This window comes from Triticum dicoccoides, chromosome 4B (genome assembly GCF_002162155.2).
Source record: "Triticum dicoccoides isolate Atlit2015 ecotype Zavitan chromosome 4B, WEW_v2.0, whole genome shotgun sequence".
Classification (NCBI taxonomy): Eukaryota; Viridiplantae; Streptophyta; class Magnoliopsida; order Poales; family Poaceae; genus Triticum; species Triticum dicoccoides.
Window position 1 is genome coordinate 547,237,491 of NC_041387.1, and position 19,473 is coordinate 547,256,963.

Below are 19,473 nucleotides of genomic sequence, written 5' to 3' on the forward strand. Positions count from 1 at the left end.
ACGAGTGAGTCCAAAGATCCATCAACATGGAGCTTCTTCATGCGTTTTATACCAATATGACTTTCATGGCAGTGCCACAAGTAGGTGGTACTATCATTACTATCTTATATCTTTTGGCATGAAAATGTGTATCACTACAATCAAGATTCAATAAACCATTCATTTTAGGTGCAAGACCATTGAAGGTATTATTCAAATAAATAGAGTAACCATTATTCTCCTTAAATGAACAACCGTATTGCGATAGACATAATCCAATCATGTCTATGCTCAACGCAAACACCAAATAACAATTATTTAGGTTTAACACCGATCCTGATGGTAGAGGGAGCATGCGATGTTTGATCACATCAACATTGGAAATACTTCCAACACATATCGTCACCTCGCCTTTAGCTAGTCTCCGTTTATTCCGTAGCCTTTTATTTCGAGTTACTAACACTTAGCAACCGAACCGGTATCTATTACCATGGTGCTACTAGGAGTACTAGTAGAGTACACATTAATATAATGTATATCGAATATACTTCTGTTGACCTTGCCTGCCTTCTTATCTACCAAGTATCTAGGGTAACTCTGCTCCAGTGACCGTTCCCCTTATTACAGAAGCACTTAGTCTCGGGTTTGGGTTCAACCTTGGGTTTCTTCACTAGAGCAGCAACTGATTTGCCATTTCATGAAGTATCCCTTCTTGCCCTTGCCCTTTTTGAAACTAGTGGTTTCACTAACCATCAACAATTGATGCTCCTTCTCGATTTCTACTTTCGCGGTGTCAAACATCGCGAATTGCTCAAGGATCATCATAACTATCCCTGATATGTTATAGTAGCTTGGTGGCAGTGACTTTGGAGAAACATCACTATCTAATCTGGAAGATTAACTCCCACTCAATTCAAGTGATTGTAGTACTCAGACAATCTGAGCACATGCTCAACGATTGAGCTTTTCTCCCTTAGTTTGTAGGCTAAGAAACTCGTCGGAGGTCTCATACCTCTTGACATGGGAACTAGCCTGAAATATCAATTTCAGCCCTTGGAACATCTCATATGTTCCGCGATGTTTCAAAATCGTCTTCGGGGCCTCAATTCTAAACCGTTTTAACATTACTGAACTATCATGTAGTCATTAAAATGTGTATGTCAGATGTTAGCAACATCCACAGACGACGTTCGAGGTTCAGCACACCGAGCGGTGCATTAAGGACATAAGCCTTCTGCGCAACAATGAGGACAATCCTTAGTTTATGGACCAAGTCCGCATAATTGCTACTATAAACTTTCAACTAAATTTTCTCTAGGAACATATCTAAAATAGTAGAACTAAAGCGCAATCTACAACATAATTTGCAAAGACCTTTTGACTATGTTCATGATAATTAAGTTCATCTAATCAAATTATTTGATGAACTCCCACTCAGATAGACAACCCTCTAGTCATCTAAGTGATACATGATCCGAGTCAACTAGGCCATGTCCGATCATCACGTGAGACGGACTAGTCATCATCGGTGAACATCTTGTTGATCGTATCTACTATACGACTCATGTTCAACCTTTCGGTCTCTTGCGTTCTGAGGCCATGTCTATATATGCTAGGCTCGTCAAGTCAACCTAAGTGTTTCGCGTGTGTAAATCTGGCTTACACCCGTTGTATGCGAATGTTAGAATCTATCACACCCGATCATCACGTGGTGCTTCAAAACAACGAACTATCGCAACGGTGCATAGTTAGGGGGAACACTTGCTTGAAATTTTAGTGAGGGATCATCTTATTTATGTTACTGTCGTTCTAAGCAAATAAGATGTAACCATGACAAACATCACATGCAAATCATAAAGTGACAAGATATGGCCAATATCATCTTGCGCCTTTGATCTCCATCTTTGAGGCGCGGCATGATCACCTTCGTCACCGGCATGACACCATGATCTCCATCATCGTGTCTTCATGAAGTTGTCTCGCCAACTATTACTTCTACTACTATGGCTAACGGTTAGCAATAAAGTAAAGTAATTACATGGTGTTTTTAATGACATGCAGGTCATACAATAAATTAAGAAAACTCCTATGGCTCCTACCGGTTGTCATACCCATCGACATGCAAGTCGTGATTCCTATTACAAGAACATGATCAATCTCATACATCACATATCATTCATCACATTCTTTTGGCCATATCACATCACATAGCATACCCTGCAAAAACAAATTAGACGTCCTCTAATTTTTGTTGCATGTTTTATGTGGCTGCTACGGGTTTCTAGCAAGAATGTTTCTTACCTACGCAAAGCCACAACGGTGATATACCAATTGCTATTTACCCTTCATAAGGACCCTTTTCATCGAATCCAATCCGACTAAAGTGGGAGAGACTGGCACCCGCTAGCCACCTTATGCAACAAGTGCATGGTCGGTGGAACCTGTCTCACGTAAGTGTACGTGTAAGGTCGGTCTGGGCCGCTTCATCCCACAATATTGTCGAAACAAGATAGGACTAGTAACGGTAAGCATATTGAACAAATCATCGCCCACAACTACTTTGTGTTCTACTCGTGCATAGAATCTACGCAATAGACCTAGCTCATGATGCCACTCTTGGGGAACGTAGCACAAATTCAAAATTGTCTACGCAACACCAAGATCAATCTATGGAGATTCTAGCAACAAGAGAGGGAGAGGATGAGCATCTTCATACCTTTGAAGATCGCGAAGCGGAAGCATTACAAGAACGCAGTTGATGGAGTCGTACTCACGGCGATTCAAATCGCGGAAGATCCGATCTAGCGCCGAACGGACGGCGCCTCCGTGTTCAACACACGTACAGCCCGGGGACGTCTCCTCCTTCTTAATCCAGCAAGGGGAGAGGAGAAGTCGAGGGAGAACTCCGACAGCACGACGGCATGGTGGTGGTGGAGCTCGTGGTATTCCTGCAGGGCTTCGCCAAGCACTACGGAGGAGGAGGAAGAGTTGGAGGAGGGAGGGGCTGCGCCAGGGGAAGGGTTCTGGCTGCCCTCCCACCCCCTCACTATATATAGGGGAAAGGGGAGAGGGGGCCGGCCCCTCTAGATGGATCTAGAGGAGGGGCGGCAGCCAGGGGAAACCCTAGATGGGTTTGGGCGCCCCCACCCCCTAGGAAACTTGCCCCCCAAGCCGGGAGGGGCGGCTGCCCTAGGGGTGGCGCCCCCACCTCTCCGGGTTACGTGAGATGGGGTAGGAGGGGCGCTCAGCCCCTTAGTGGGCTGATGTGCCCCCTCCCTTTGGCCCATAAGGCCCCCCAATGCTTGTCGGGGCCTCCGAAACCCCTTTCGGACACGTTGGTCATCACCTGGTACCCCCGGAACAATTCCGGACTCCAATACCCTTCGTCCAATATACTGATCTTCACCTCTGGGCCATTCTGGAGCTCCTCGTCCTGTACGGGATCTCATCCGGGACTCCGAACAACCTTCGGTAACCACATACTATTTCCCATAACAACTCTAGCGTCACCGAACCTTAAGTGTGTAGACCCTACGGGTTCGGGAACCATGTAGACATGACCGACACATCTCTCCGGCCAATAACCAACAGCGGGATCTGGATACCCATGTTGGCTCGCACATGTTCCACGATGATCCCATCGGATGAACCACGATGTCAATGATTCAATCAATCCCGTATACAATTCCCTTTGTTAATCGGTATGTTATTTGCCCGAGATTCGATCGTCGGTATCCCAATACCTCGTTCAATCTCGTTACCGGCAAGTCACTTTACTCGTTCTGTAATGCACGATCCCATGACTAACTACTTAGTCACATTGAGCTCATTATGATGATGCATCACCGAGTGGGCCTAGAGATACCTCTCCGTCATACGGAGTGACAAATCCCAGTCTCAATTGTGCCAACCCAACAGACACTTTCGGAGATACCTGTAGTGCACCTTTATAGCCACCTAGTTACGTTGTGACGTTTGGTACACCCAAAGCATTCCTACGGTATCCAGTAGTTGCACAATCTCATGGTCTAAGGAAATGATACTTGACATTAGAAAAGCTTTTAGCAAACGAACTACACGATCTTGTGCTATGCTTAGGATTGGGTCTTGTCCATCACATCATTCTCCTAATGATGTGATCCCGTTATCAATGACATCCAGTGTCCATGGTCAGGAAACCATAACCATCGATTGATCAACGAGCTAGTCAACTAGAGGCTCACTAGGGACATGTTGTGGTCTATGTATTCACACATGTATTATGGTTTCCAGTTAATACAATTATAGCATGAACAATAGAAAATTATCATGAACAAGGAAATACGGTAATAACCATTTTATTATTGCCTCTAGGGCATATTTCCAACATACTAACCCATGGTCTATGTGAGAGTTCTATATGTGGGGTTAGGTATATGCCCATGAGATTGCATAAAGAGGAAGATATCATACAACCCTTGGAGAGGATGATATCAAGTTGTGATTGTCATCAAGATTGCCGTGTGAAAGTTCAAGTGGAGCACCATGAAGAGATCAAGTGCTTGAAGCTTGATGTCCATTGTGGTGACAATGGACTTGTGAAGATGTGAGGAAGAGTGGCTCACCCATAGTGGTTTATGGGAGAGCAATCAACTCATCTTCATCGACCCAACACAATCAAGAAAGGTGGTCCATCTTGAGGAGGACAAGATCATCATCATCTAGCTCAAGTGGATCTTGTGCAAGGCAAAGGTTTGCCCTTGATTGGTTTTTTATTTTACCGATCTCATGGTGGTTGTTGGGGGACCAGGTTATAGGATCGATTGCCATACTATCAAGGGGGCCTCTCGATGAGTAGCTTGATTGTATCGTTCGTAGAGAGCTTAAACCATTGCATCCTTGCATCTTCCTTCTTGGTTCTTGTTTGGTTCTTCTCTTTGTGAGTTTTAGAGCTTATGGTCATCTTCTTGACAAGCTTGAGTTCATCAAAAACGAGTTCATGCATGCATCTTCTATGATGTTTTTGATGTTGGAGGTTTTGATGGTTCTTTTCGGTTGGAGGTTTCTCTCCTCTATTCCTTAGGCTTACCTCCCCTTCCACTTCTTACTATAACCAGCCATTGTTGGATGCTACTCATCGTCATCTATCCAACAAGCTCGAGTTTGCTCAATTCAGAGCTCATATGCAGAAGTTGTGGCAGTTTAGGCGTTATTGCATCCTTTGTTTTCTCTATTGTGTTCTTGAAAGCCTCAAGCGGTAGTACTGCCCTCTCGAGCGGTAGTACCGCTTGTAAGCGGCAGTACCGCGGACATGTGCCATGCTAGTACCGCTACTTCCGGGGATGCGTTTTTGTTGAGTCGGGTTTCCGTCAAGGACCACGCATGGGAGCGGTAGTAGGGACGGCAGTAGGGTGCGGTAGTACCGCTTATTAGCGGTAGTACCGCTCCTACGTCCGCTCCAACTATCGCTCAGCTCGATGCCCTCCTTTGTTTTCCAGCGGCTGTAGGGAGCGGCAGTACCGCTTATCGGCGATAGTACCGCCCTAGTGCGTGTACTTCTCCCTCAGCCCTGGTTGCCCTATGCTTGCTTGCCATAGCGGTAGTACCATTGTGGCAGAGGTAATACCGCTCCGGCAATGGTAGTACCGCCCAGATGCAGGCTGCGGACTGCATAACGGTTGGATTCGGGAGCCCCTATAAAAGGGGGTCTTCTTCCCCATTCAACCTGATCCTTTGAGCTAGTGTTCTTCCCCCATTGTTGACCTTCTTCAAGCTTGCTAACTCATAATCCCTCCAATGATTCTTGAAAGTTCTTGAGGGAAAAGAGAGAGGAGATATAGATCCACGTTTCCACCAATCACTTTCTCCTCTAAGTGAGGGGAACCCCTTGGATCTAGATCTTGGAGTTCTTCGTGTTCTTCTTTCGTTCTTCCTCTCATTTTCCTCCCTAGCATTAGTTGCTTTGGTGGGATTTGGGAGAGAAGGACCACTCTGTGTGCCCTTGCCATTAGGTACATCGGTTTGAGTTCTCCACGGTGATACGTGGAAGTGAAGTTTGAGATGCTTATTACTCTTGGGTGTTTGGGCACCCTAGAGCTTGTTCCTCTTGGGTGCCTTGGTTCCCTAGACGGTTGGTGTTGTTCGAAGCTTAATCATTGTGGTGTAAAGCCCCAGGCAAGCGTCGGGGTCTCCAATTAGGTTGTGGAGATCGCTTGGAGCAATTTGACGGGTACCGCTGACCGCCACCAAGGGTAGCCAAAGTGTACTGGTTTGGTGACCGCCCCCAAGGGTTGCCATTTGTACGGGTTCAGTGACCGCCCTCAAGGGTCCCTTAGTGGAATCACGGCATCTTGCATTGTGCGAGGGCGTGAGGAGATTACGGTGGCCCTAGTGGCTTCTTGGGGAGCATTGTGCCTCCACATCGCTCCAAATGGAGATTAGCATCCGCAAGGGTGTGAACTTCGGGATACATCATCGTCTCCGCGTGCCTCTGTTATCTCTTACTAGAGCCCTTTACTTATGCACTTTACTTTGTGACAGCCATATTTTTTCTTGTAATATATCTTGCTATCACTTAGTTGTTTATCTTGCTTAGCATAAGTTGTTGGTGCACATAGGTGATCCTAGTTGTTGTAGGTTTTGTGCTTGATAAATTAACCGCTAGGTTTATTACGCATTTGTTCAAGCCTAAACCATAATTATTTTAAAGCGCCTATTCACCCCCCCCCCCTCTAGGCGACATCCATGATCTTTCACCCACCTACTACAACCGCGATCTCTTCAAGAAACTCCAACTCCTCAAGCAAGGAACAAAGAGCATTGAAGAATACTACAAGGAAATGGATATAGCCATGATAAGAGCCAATGTCACGGGAGATGATGAACAAACTATGGCCCATTTCTTGAATGGCCTCAATCATCCCATCAAGAAGATTGCCGACTTTCAACCCTACTCCAACTTCATTGAGCTCGTGCATCAAGCTACCAAAGCGGAACGTCAAGTGCAAGATGACTTCAAGTACGCCAAGTACTTGTCCAAGAGCTACGACTTCTCCAACACCCAAGCTTCAATGACTACAACAACTTCTACCTCAACCAAGCCATCTACAAGCAACGGCGACAAGTCAAGTTACAAGAAAACTTCGACAACCTCAAGTCGTCCTCCTACTACAAGCAAATTCAAGCCGTGTGCTTCATCATCTACTCCAACCGATGAGACCGTCAAGACAAGTTCTATCAAGTGTTTCACTTACGGCGGCAGAGGCCACAAGTCCTTTGAGTGTACCAACAAGCTCACCATGATCCTCAACAACGACGGAACCTATGACTCCATGAGTGATGAGGAGATGGAAGCCATTGAGCAAGTGGCCATGCACCAGCGCATGAATGAAGATGAAGATGATCAAGTCTTTTGTGATGAGGATTCGAGCCCCGCTCTCGTTGTCTCCAAAGTCTTGACTCTTCAACATCAACAAGACGAAGACCAAAGATGCCACATCTTCCACACCAAGGCCGGCATCAATGGAAGGTCCATCAAGGTCATCATCGATGGAGGTAGTTGTCACAACTTGGGAAGTGAAGAACTATGCTCTAAGCTCCAATTGGTCAAGATGAAGCACCCGCACCCCTACAAGGTTCAATGGCTAAGCGATTCCGGCACTATCCAAGTTGAGCATACGATCAAAGTCTCCTTCAAAATTGGAGCATATGAAGACACTTTGGAGTGTGATGTTGTCCTGATGTCCGTTTGCCACCTCCTTCTTGGTCGACCATGGTAATTTGACCATGGCGTCATCCACAACGAGTGTACCAATCACTATAGCTTCAAGATGAAAGGGAGGGAGTACGTGCTACGACCTATGTCTCCAAGTCAAGTGATCGCCGACAAGCAAGCCACCCATCATGGAGAAAAGAGTGAGAGAGTGACCCACCCAAAAGAAAGTGAGCGCCACAAGCCTAAATCGAGTGCCTCCACGATGAGCGACAAGAAGAACTTAGTCCTATTTGCCACCAAAAGTGAGATGAGAGAAGTGTGTGAGAACCCATCAAGTGTTATGCACTTTGTCCTCGTGTGCAAGGACGAGGCACCAAAAACTAACACCTCTCACGATCTACCTTTAGTGTTGTCTTCTCTTTTGCAGGAATTCCAAGATGTTTCCCCCGATGAGCTACCTCCGAGTCTACCTCCACTACGAGGCATTGAGCACCGAATCGACCTCATCCCCGGAGCACCTCTACCTAACAAGGCTCCCTACCGCGTCAACCCCGAGGAAACTAAGGAGATCCAACGGAAAGTACAACAACTCATCGACAATGGTCAAGTACGTGAAAGCTTGAGCCCTTGTGCCGTTCCGGTCATACTTGTTCCAAAGAAAGACGGTATTTATCGCATGGTTTCCGATTGCCGTCCCATCAATGCTATCACCGTTAGATACTGTTACCCTATTCCACGCTTAGATTATATGCTTGATGAGCTTAGCAGAGCCACCATTTTCTCTAGAATTGATCTTAAGAGTGGCTACTATCAAATACACATCCAAGAAGGTGATGAATGGAAAACCGTATTTAAGACCAAATTTGGCTTATATGAATGGCTAGTTATGCCAATGGGTTTATCCGAAGCACCCAGCACTTTCATGCAAGTCATGCACTTTGTTCTTCGTCCCTATATTGGTGTATTTGTTGTGGTCTATTTTGATGATATTCTTGTCTTTAGAAAATCCCTCAAAGATCATGTCACCCATCTTAGAACTGTGTTGCAAACCCTTAGGAAAGAGTGCTTTATGCTAATATGGACAAATGCCTTTTTGGTGTTAATAAGCTTGCTTTCTTGGGTTTTGTCGTGTCTTCTAAGGGTGTTCATGTAGATGAATCTAATATCAATGATATTAAAACTTGGCCCCAACCAACCAACTTGCAACAAGTGCGTAGTTTTCTTGGTTTAGCCAGTTTCTATCATAGATTTGTGAAGGATTTTAGCACCATTGCTTCACCTTTACATTCTTTGAGTAAGAAAAATGCTCCTTTTGTTTGGGGACCATCCCAAGATACCACATTTAATGAGCTTAAGAATTTTCTTACTCATGCCCTCGTGCTTGCATTACCCAACTTTGACAAACCTTTTGAGATTCATTGTGATGCTAGTGGTAATGGCATAGGAGGTGTGTTAACGCAAGAGAAGCGCCCCATAGCATACTTTAGTGAGAAACTTTCCGGAGCACAACTCAATTATCCCATCTATGACAAAGAGCTATATGCTTTAGTGCGAGTTTTGCATGAATGGGGACATTATCTTCGCCCTCATGAATTTATCATTCATACCGATCATGAAACGCTTAAGTACTTAAAGGGTCAAACTAAGTTGAACAAGTGTCATGCTAAATGGAGTGAATTCATTGAGTCTTTTCCTTATATCATCAAGTGCATCAAAGGTAAGGAAAATGTTTTGGCAGATGCTCTTTCCCGCATATGCATGCTAGTCACTAAACTTGAGTTGAATGTCATTGGCTTTGAGCACATCAAAGACTTGTATGCGCATGATCCTACTTTTGCTATTCCTTATGCCAAGCGTTTGACGCATACATCTTGGGAACGATATTACATCAAGGATAATTATCTTATGAGAGCTAACAAACTTTGCACTCCTGAGTCTTCTCTTTGTTTGCTCCTTTTGCAAGAGGCTCATGGAGGCCGACTCATGGGACACTTTGGACGCGACAAGACATTCGCTATGCTCTCCAAGAACTATTTTTGGTCCAAGATGTTTCGTGACGTCTCACGCTTCACCAACCGATGCTCTACATGTCGCAAAGCTAAGTCAAAAGCTCAATCCCATGGTCTTTACATGCCCCTTCCTATTCCTTATCAACCTTGGGAAGACATTAGCTGCAACAGATTGGGCAGAACATTAGCACTAGCACAAGCATGACCTGACAAGCTGCTAAATATGAAATCAAAAGTAAGATTAAACATTTCATCTCATCTGACCGACCACAGAGAAGAATTAAAGGTACAAACATGACGAAAAGCCACTTTATTTGCGATGCTATCCAGAGATGTACACATGTGACCTGAATGTGATATTCTCGAGACTTATATACAGGGTTTTTTTCGAAAAGGAGGATGACCCCCGGCCTCTGCATTTGGGAGATGCATACGGACATTTTATTGATTATTCTTGAGGACCTTACAAAGTATAACAACAACATGCCTGAATCCGCCATCTTGGCAGCATCTGCCGCTACTCCTATCCAAATGATGAAGTGGTGCAAGCTGGGACACATACCCATACCTCTCACCTAAGCCTAACATCTAAAGCGGAGGCACCAACCGAGCCATCTGCCGGGTCCGGGGCTCAAAGTGGTCTGACGCACTCACATGTGCCGTCGCCGCCATCTTCCACTGGTCCATCTTTAGAGCAGATTGAGGTGACAACCTTGGCAGGTCCTCCGCCATCGACGCCACCACAACGCCAAACGATGACCTCCACCTACGCGAGCCTTGGCAGGTCATCCGCCATTGACGCCACCATGACGCCAGCCGACGACCTCCACCTACGCGACTCCATTCCCAAGCAACGAACATAAATCCATGCTAGGAAAGGGCCGTGCCACCCAACCCCAAGGTTCCCGAAGCGGCGCCTTCAAGAAGGGAACACGCCGTGAGCACCGCCACCGCCCAACAGAGTTAGGGCTTTCGCCCGGGAAACCTAAGGGGAGGTGAAGTGAAGAGATCAGTCCATATCGACGCCTCCAAGGAGGGAAACGGCGCCCTTAGGCGTCATCGTCGGCGCGGCCGGTCATGGTTGGCCAGGGATTTCGCCCGAACTAGATCTCCGCCACCAGCAGCACCTCCTGTACAGAACCGACAACCAAGAGGAAGCGTGGCCCGACCATACTGGCCCGCACGCCGAACAGGGGAGGAAGGGAGGATCCAGATCGCGCACACCGACCGCCATAGAAGCCGCCGTCGGCCGCTAAAGACCACCGGATCCCGCCGCCCGCGCGGTCGGGACACCGGATCCACCACCCGCACAACTGTTAGCCAGTTGTGCCTTGCCAATGGAGATGTCGCTCCAGATCCGGAGTTCCCCACACAGGAGCAGGGCAACTGAGGCCCCGCCGCCACCATCCTTGGCGCCCTGGGCTTGACCGACGGCTGCCTCAGGCGGCGGCGAGGGAGGAAGGAGGGGAGGGGGTGAGGAGGAGGGGCGACTAGGTTTGGGAAGAGGAGGCGGCTAGGGTTCACACCTCTAGCAAACAACCTAGCATACTCTCAAGATGTCTTTGGGTTAATTACAGTTCCAGCCTTATCTGTTTTTTTCGAAAGGAGGATAATCCCTAAACTCTCCATGGAGCGATGCACACAACCATGCATCTTTATTATATGTATTATCTAACAGAGACTGACAAAAATAAATACATGGATGAACCCAAAGACACCTTCCTGACAATCTATGTCGCTACACCAACTATCTTGATGATATGCCATGACCACGTATGAACACAAACCATGTAATTTGGCCACCCGAGATGACCAACCGGTCTAACAGATCCTCAGCATGCACCGCATGTGGACGCTCCAGAATCTGTTGTCGCAATCTTCCGTCGTCCCAACTTCACAAACGATCTACACATTGACCTTCCAGCCTTCTTAGTTGCCTCCCATAAGATATGATTGTAATTCTGAGGTGTGACTAATAAAGCTTAAGTCTGAAAAAAAAACAGATTTATCTTTTGCTTGGTTTTCATAGAGTAAAATGACAGTGAGAGTCTATGATATCACACTGTCGTTATTGAAACATGGTAGATTTATCTTTTGCTTGGTTTTCAACCACTTGTATGATGCTTTTTTTGGTTCATTTGTTTTCTCTTGTAAATAGACCCTAATTGGCGTTTTTTCCATTTCCACTTAATATTAACTCAGGAGATATGCTATGTATGTATATTGGTCTACGTAGAAAAGCAATGAACATTATACAGTTACACACTTTACTAGTGTCTGCACAACAAAACAACAAGCTCTAAAGACATCCACAATATAATCATGGGATGTGAGTCTTTTCTGAAAATGTCATCTAAGATTTTTGATGAGTTGGAAGAGAACTAAATCATAAAAATAAGGTTGTCTTCTTTTTCACAAGATGTCTTCTTTCTGTCACAATTCCTATTCAAATTCAATTATCACATATTTTTGTATCAATGTGTGCAATAACTGCTAAGAGATACTAAAGTAACTAATCATTGTACAACAAATCGGATGACATGGAGGTAATATTTTCACAAGAGAAGGCGATATTTCCTATTACGACGGACGATTTTGTGTGCAGCAAGATTATAAATGTTCAATAGGTTCCAACTCAACCCATGAAGATAATGGTTCTATCTAATTGTGATTGGTATCAATGAAGCAAAATGAGTTGCAAAACAAAGATTATCAGTTTATATGGTTTATGTTAAAACCAGTTTTAACACTCCTAGTTAAGATGTATATCCCAATATAAGTATGTGCTACTAATGTGATTCAGCAAAGCCATTTTCCTGTTGGAATGGAATCAGGGCAATCAGCAAAACCCCATTTTGTCTAGAAAACAAAATCAAGAAAATAAGTCAAACACAAAAAAATGAGGTGGTGAAAATTAATACAAACATGGGTGCTCTATCTGTGTTTCGACTGCGTGCATAAGGACCAAATGGTTACACAATGTTAGTTACCCATGCGTATTAGGCTACAAAATTAGTTGCTCATTTACATTAGCAGGAACATTTTTGTTGTACTCATTTAATATTTTTTAAATACATGGTTGACATTTTTTGCAAAATATATGTTTTCAAGTCTAATTTTTTTCATACACATTGTACATTTTTTATATATGTTTTAAAAATTTAAATACATGCCTTAATATTGTTGGACTAATTGTTTTAAATTTTTAAAAATACATGTTATTTTTTCAAATACACGTTGAAACATTTTTTTGAACTATGCAAACATTTTTTTACATTCGGTAAACATTTTTTAGAGGTCACATACATTTTGTTTGAAACGTGTGAATATTTTCCTAAATGTAACGTACATTTTTTAAATAGTAAAAAAACATTTTGTTTGAATTACACTAACAATTTTTACATTGTATAACATTTAGAAAATGGCACGTACAAATTTTTGAAACATGAGAACATTTTTTAAATGTTCAGTCATTTTCTTGAATGGTAGAAACATTTTCTAAAAGTAGAGCATACATTTCTTACACTGCATTTACATTTTCTCAAATGCGCGATGAACACTTTAAAAATAATAATTACTATATTATTAATTTTCTTAATATTTATTCTGTATTTTTTATATAAAAACAAAAGTTAAAAAATGTGTGATGTTACTGTGATGATACTGTGTGGTAATTGGGTTGGCCCACCACCGGCTCGCTACAGGCGATGCTCGGGTGGTAGATAGTTGCTTCCTCCAGCAAGCAGGTCCCACCATCAGTTCCTTCAGTTTAATTTTTTTTTACATGGTAATACGTATCTCATTCATATCATAAAGAACAAAGTACAAGTCACGTAAGAACCGACATGACAAAACTGAAAAGATAGCAGAACATCTCTGAGCTTGACACCAACGCCTGTCACCTGCCTCCGGCACCATCATAACAAACACCGAAGAAAAGAATGATGGATCACCCCCTCACCCGAGCTCGACGCGGTTCCATCGCTGATATGCAGCTTTGCGGACCTCCAAGGTGGCTCACCAAAAGTGAAGCCATTACCGTTGAACGGATCAGACCGGGGCAACACCCCGAACACGTCATCGAACTCCAGATCTGGCACCCCACCATGACTAAGACGCCGAAGGAGGAAACCATACCTGCCATCCACGAACCACGAACCCAGAACACGTTCTGTCTTCCAGATGTCGTCGATGCAGACCACAATCTGCATCCGCTCCTAGACTACCTCCCAAACTCCACGCCTACGCTGGAGCAAACGCCGTCGCAACGGCGGAGCCTGAGGACACAGGTCACCACGAGGATGCCGCCGCCGCCACGCCATCCTTACTTGAACAAACTAGTTTCCAAATTCATCCCCAACTATAGGACCGATGGCCTCCTCGGGAAAGAAACCTAATAATCTTTATTCAGCGTTGTCATCGTCGCCGCCGAAGCGAAGACGATGAACAACCTAAAAACCTAAAGTACACGGGAGTAAAAACGGTCAACGCGCGTGGATCCGGCGACTCCCTCACCACCATCGACCGAGGTCGCCGGCGGAGGGGAGCTGCCGGAGGACGGCGCTGAAAGATGGCCTCTCCTGACGGCGGCTAGGGTTCCAGCCGAGGGAGGAGAGAAAAACGAATCCGTATGTGCGTGTGTGAGTCTGCGTTTGCTGCATGCGTTCCTCTCTTTTCCCTTCGGTTTAGGTTGGCCGGATGGCTTTACCAGCCCCAATCGAACATCTCTAGAGAAGTATCCCAATCAAACCATACTATGATGCAAAGCCCAATCGAAGCCGAGGACAGAGAAGTCCTGCATTGCATTTTTTTTTTCCGCTAATAAAGAGGAGAAATCTTCCGTTCCATACGTACAAATCCACTAATTGAGCATCTTCAAGTTGATTTGCGAAAACATCTTATATTTAGAACTAGAGGGGGTAATATTTTGTACTTAAACTTTGGAACATGTTCACACCACATATGCACAAAAAATTTATTTAGTACATTTAATTATGATCATTCAACAAAAGAAATTCACCCGCGGGACAATCTGAACTCTGAACACGCATGAGGCGATCACTAAGAAGTGTAAACTGCTTCAAAATAAAGTATCATGTGTTTCATTACATGCATATACCACCTGCAGTTCCTGTAGGGGTGAATTCCACATATGTCACTCAAAACTTGCCCGTATTCCCATCTATCATTGGAAATTTCCCTCTCCCAGATATGCCATTGAAAATTTGCACCGCATACAGATATGCCACTATGGTCAGTTCGACCGTTAGTTGACTGTCAAGCGGCACTTGGAAAGACGATTTTGCCCCTGGTACAGTTGTGGTGACACTGTAGCATTCCGAACAAATTTGGTCACTTTCGAAATTGCGGGCAAATGTACTGTAGCATCCACTTTTACAAAAAAAATGCCAGTTTTTTAAAATTGTGAACAATTTTTTCAAAAAAAGTTAGGAATTCGGAATTTGAAATTATGGAGATTTATTTTGAAATTCAAAAAAATTGTTCGAATTTCAAATCTGTTCGGATGCTACAGTATATCGTCGCTACAGTACAGACGCCCCGCAATTCGAGATTGTCCAAATTTGTTCGGAATGCTACAGTATATCGTTGCTACAGTGCCAGGGGCAAAGTCGTCTTTTCATATGCCTCTTGACAGTCAACTATAGGTCAAAGTGGTCATAGTGGCATATCTGTACACGGTGCAAATTTTCAATGGCATATTTGGGAGAGGGGAATTTCCAATGGCAGATGAGGGTACAGATAAGTTTTGAGTGGCATATATGCAATTCACCCTTCCTGTAGATTACCGCGACTTGTTCCATATGGCGAAGTGGAAACTTCACGGCTTCATGCAGATGGATCTCTCATTCATTAGCATGCACAACGACTGAATGACTAGACGAAGGAAAGCTAACCTATTGTTAGTTGCTCATGCGTATTGACAATTGGACATGGAGGAGGAGTGACCGAGCGAGAAATGTGGCCCCCGCGTCGCTCCGCTTGGGGCGACTCGGGTGGCGACGAACCCTAGCCGCCGAACCTCCCCTCCCGCCTCCCCCCTCCCCCCTCGCCGCCGCCCGAGGAGACCTCTGGTGCCGCCCGCGGGGCCGTCAAAGACGGCGGCGGCGAGGATTTGCTGCTCCTGACCGGAGGGCTCCGGACGCCGAGGCGGCGGCCTCGGGTGGCGAGGCGGCGGCCTCGGGTGGCGAGGCGGCGCTGTCTCCCTGCAAGCGGCGTCGTAGGTAGTGGCCCTCCGTTTCCTTGGCCGCGAGGGTGGCGAGGGACGGTGGGAGCTGTCGCCGGTCGCAGCGGGTGTTGCGCCCTCCTCGTCCGCGGCTGGATCTGAAGGCGGCCTCCCTCCCCCACGCAGCACTTTGCCCCGCCGGATCTGGTCGTCGGTGGCCTCTGGCCGCCGGATCCGGCGTTGGGCTGCCCGGAGATGCGGACCGAATCGGGAGAAATCCTTGGCTGGAGTGCTCTAGCCACGACGGCGGCGACACCGACCGGTGTCGTTCCCCTCCTTAGAGGCGTCGTCAAGGTTCGTGCCCTCTCCCTCCCGCTCCATGCCCGGGAGAAATGCCATGTCTTGCCGAGACAGGTCGACAACGGTGCAGCGTGTGCCGCCTCCTTCTTGAAGGTGACGGCTTGGGCAAGGTGGGAGTGTGGTGTGGTGCTGGGCGATGGTGGCTGGGTGGCTGCGTCTTCGGCGAGGGATTTGGAGCATGATGCTTTGTCTCTGAATTAGTGTCGGTCGGTTGTCCTCTCGTTTGGCCGTTGGCCGATCTGTGCTTGCTTGCTCAACATCTCTGCCTTGGGCAGGGAGGGGATAGGGATCCTCTCCTTTGTATTGGCATCAACCAGATGCGGTTGCAAGGTCACGGGGCTGATACTGCGGGTTGATCTGATTCCAGTTATGGATGCTCCATTTTCTCCTTGCTGTTTGTTTGTTCAGTGACAGCTCCCCAAAAGCGAGTGGTAAAGTCACCCTTTGGCTAAAAAAACGATTTGTATGCATGGTGCAACACACACCTCTGCAAAAGAAGAGAAAGAACGGATCGCAGAAATGAAATTAAATCTTTATGTACTGACTCCTAAGCGAATTATTTGCTCCCTTGTGCAGTTTTTCCTCTTCGTGCTTGTATCAGTGGGCTGCTGTGTGGACTTTCTTCTGGTACCCTTCGTGCAGCGGCGTGTCGAGCTGAGTATCTCCCTTGGTGCCCAGAATCATGCCCTTTCCTTGCTCTAGGGAGGGCAATTCCATCTTCCGGCGGTCCGGCACCTTTCGAGCCAAGGCGAGGGGCAGGGGTCCCCTCCATATTTGGAGAGGAGCGGCATGGTTTCGATGTGCACCTTCTAGGGTAGATGAGGGCTTGGTCCATTGACGTTGGGCAATGGCTCCGCCCGAAGTTCCCCTCTGTTTGTCCTACTGACTAAAGTTCACTTGGAGGACTCTGTTGACTACATGCTAGTGCTTATTGTGTTTACTTCTATAGGGCGTGTAGTCTTTGGTGCTTGTAAGCTGCTTCGGCATCATCGTGTACATGCAGTTTATTTTCTTTTCTGTTTTCAGTTGGTTGTATTGGTGGCCTTGTGTAATCCCTGGCCGGTTGATGGCTTTGTTAATTCAAAGTCGGGCTCTTCTTGAGCCTTCGTTCTAAAAAAAATGGATAGATAGAGTGGCCTCCAGAAAACTTGGATGAGCCGGGAGATACAAATATAGCCATGAGCCACATGACAAGTCTATCTGTAACCCTACCTTTTAGCACAACATGAAAAAAGAACAGTACATATATATAGCTAAGAGCAGCCAAAAGTCGGTCACTCTACATTGACTCTACTATTTATTTTAATAATATAAGTCAAAGGTGCCCTTTATCGAAAATATGATAAAATTGTACTGTCGCATATTAGGTTGACTAAAAGATCAAATGGAGTAACAAAACTGAGTATCTCTTATTTACCTCACATTTTTTCAAAAAGGAGGATTACCCTCAGCCTCTGCATCAAGCGATGCGCGTAGGGAGGAGGTGTCGTTGGGCGCCGTGGTGGCGTCGACGATAGCTGAACCGAGCAAGGTTGATGCATCACTACAGTTCTGAAGATGGAGCGGTGGCAGTTGGCGGCGGCGGCCTCTGAGAGCACGCCGGACCAGTGTGTGCCCCAGACCCGGCAAGTGGCTAGGTTGGGGTCTTAGGTCTTAGATGTTAGGCTTGGCTGCGATATCTATTTGGTATTAGGCTCATCCTATCTGTGCCCCTTCATCAACTGGATAGGTTTTTTTGTTCACAAATACGCAAAGCTTGCGTATCATTCATTGATAGGTATAAAAGAGTGTACAAGGAGGGGGGAGGCGCTAGAGCGCTAAGTACACAGGGATGGCTTAGCCGCTAGCGCGAGCATATTAGAGGTTGGGTGTGCTTAGCCCGAGAACAAAAAATCAGGCGTCTATGGTGCTAATATAGCTAACCCAGTCGCTCCTGCCTTGATCCAGGAGTGTGTTTCTTCGTGGATATCATGGCAAAGCTGTGTGGCAGAGAGGGTGCCACCGTCGAACACGCAATGGTTGCGGTGCCTCCAAATAGACCAAGCGATGAGCAGGATGAGTGAGGAGAGGCCTTTCCGGTGAGCCGCCGGGGCATTGGCCATGGTGGAGTGCCACCAGTCCAGGAACCGAGAGCCGGCGGTCGGCGCATGCACTCGGGGGTTACACCGATCCAGACAGCTGCCAGATTTGCCTCGAGAGGGGGCAGCCCGTCAGAAGGTGCTCCATGGACTCCATCTCCTGATCGCAGAAGAGACAAAGGGTGTGATGGGGGAGACCGTGGCGAGCCAGGCGCGCGGCGGTCCAGCACAGGTCCTGGAGAGCCAGCCATGCAAAGAACTTGATCCGAAGGAGGGCCCATGATCTCCAGGTCAGCTGCTAGTGTGGTGCACGGATGGAACCAGCGAATAGAGCTTCATAGCAAGACTTGGCGGAGTAGCAGCCGTTGGTAGTCCAGCGCCAGCGCAAGCGGTCCGGCTCGTCGGAGAGGGTGGCATGCTGAAGGTGGTGCCAGAGATCGATGTATTGAACCATGGCCACCAGAGAGAGAGCACCTCTAATGTCACGGACCCAGGCGCGGAGGCGGAGGCCGTCAGCGATGGAGCAGGAACGGCATCGTCGGCGGGGGACTAGGGAGGCGAGGGTTGGCGCGATCTCGGCGATGGAGTGGCCATCCACCCAATGATCTTCCCAAAAGAGGCAGGAGCGCCCATCACCCACCGTCTAGGACGTCGAGGCACGGAAGACATCGCGGGCCTCCGGGTCGTCGGGCAGCATTAGGTGCTGCCAAGGGCGCGATGAATCCGTGCGCTGGAGCCAACACCATCGTGTGCGCAGCACGATGCCAAAGCGCTGGTGATCCAGGACGCCGAGGCCGCCGAACTCGAGGGGCCGACAGACCTTTTGCCAGCTAACCAGGCAGTGCCCACCATTGGCCTTGCGGCGCCCATGCCAAAGGAAGTCCCTGATGATGTGGTTAATGCCCTTGAGGACTGGTTGGCAGATTGCCATTTCCATGAGGAGATGAGACGACATCGCGGTGAGCACATGCCTCACCAGGGCAAGGCGCTCACCCCTGGAAAGCATGGAGGCGCGCCAAGTGGAGAGCTTCTTGACCACGTGATCCACTAGGGGTTGGAGAGCCGAAGCCGGGACCTTGCGCACCGAGAGGGGGAGGCCCAGTTAGGAGATGGGGAAGTGGGCGATGGGGCATGACAGCACGGCGGCTATGTAGGTTGTCTCCTCGTCGT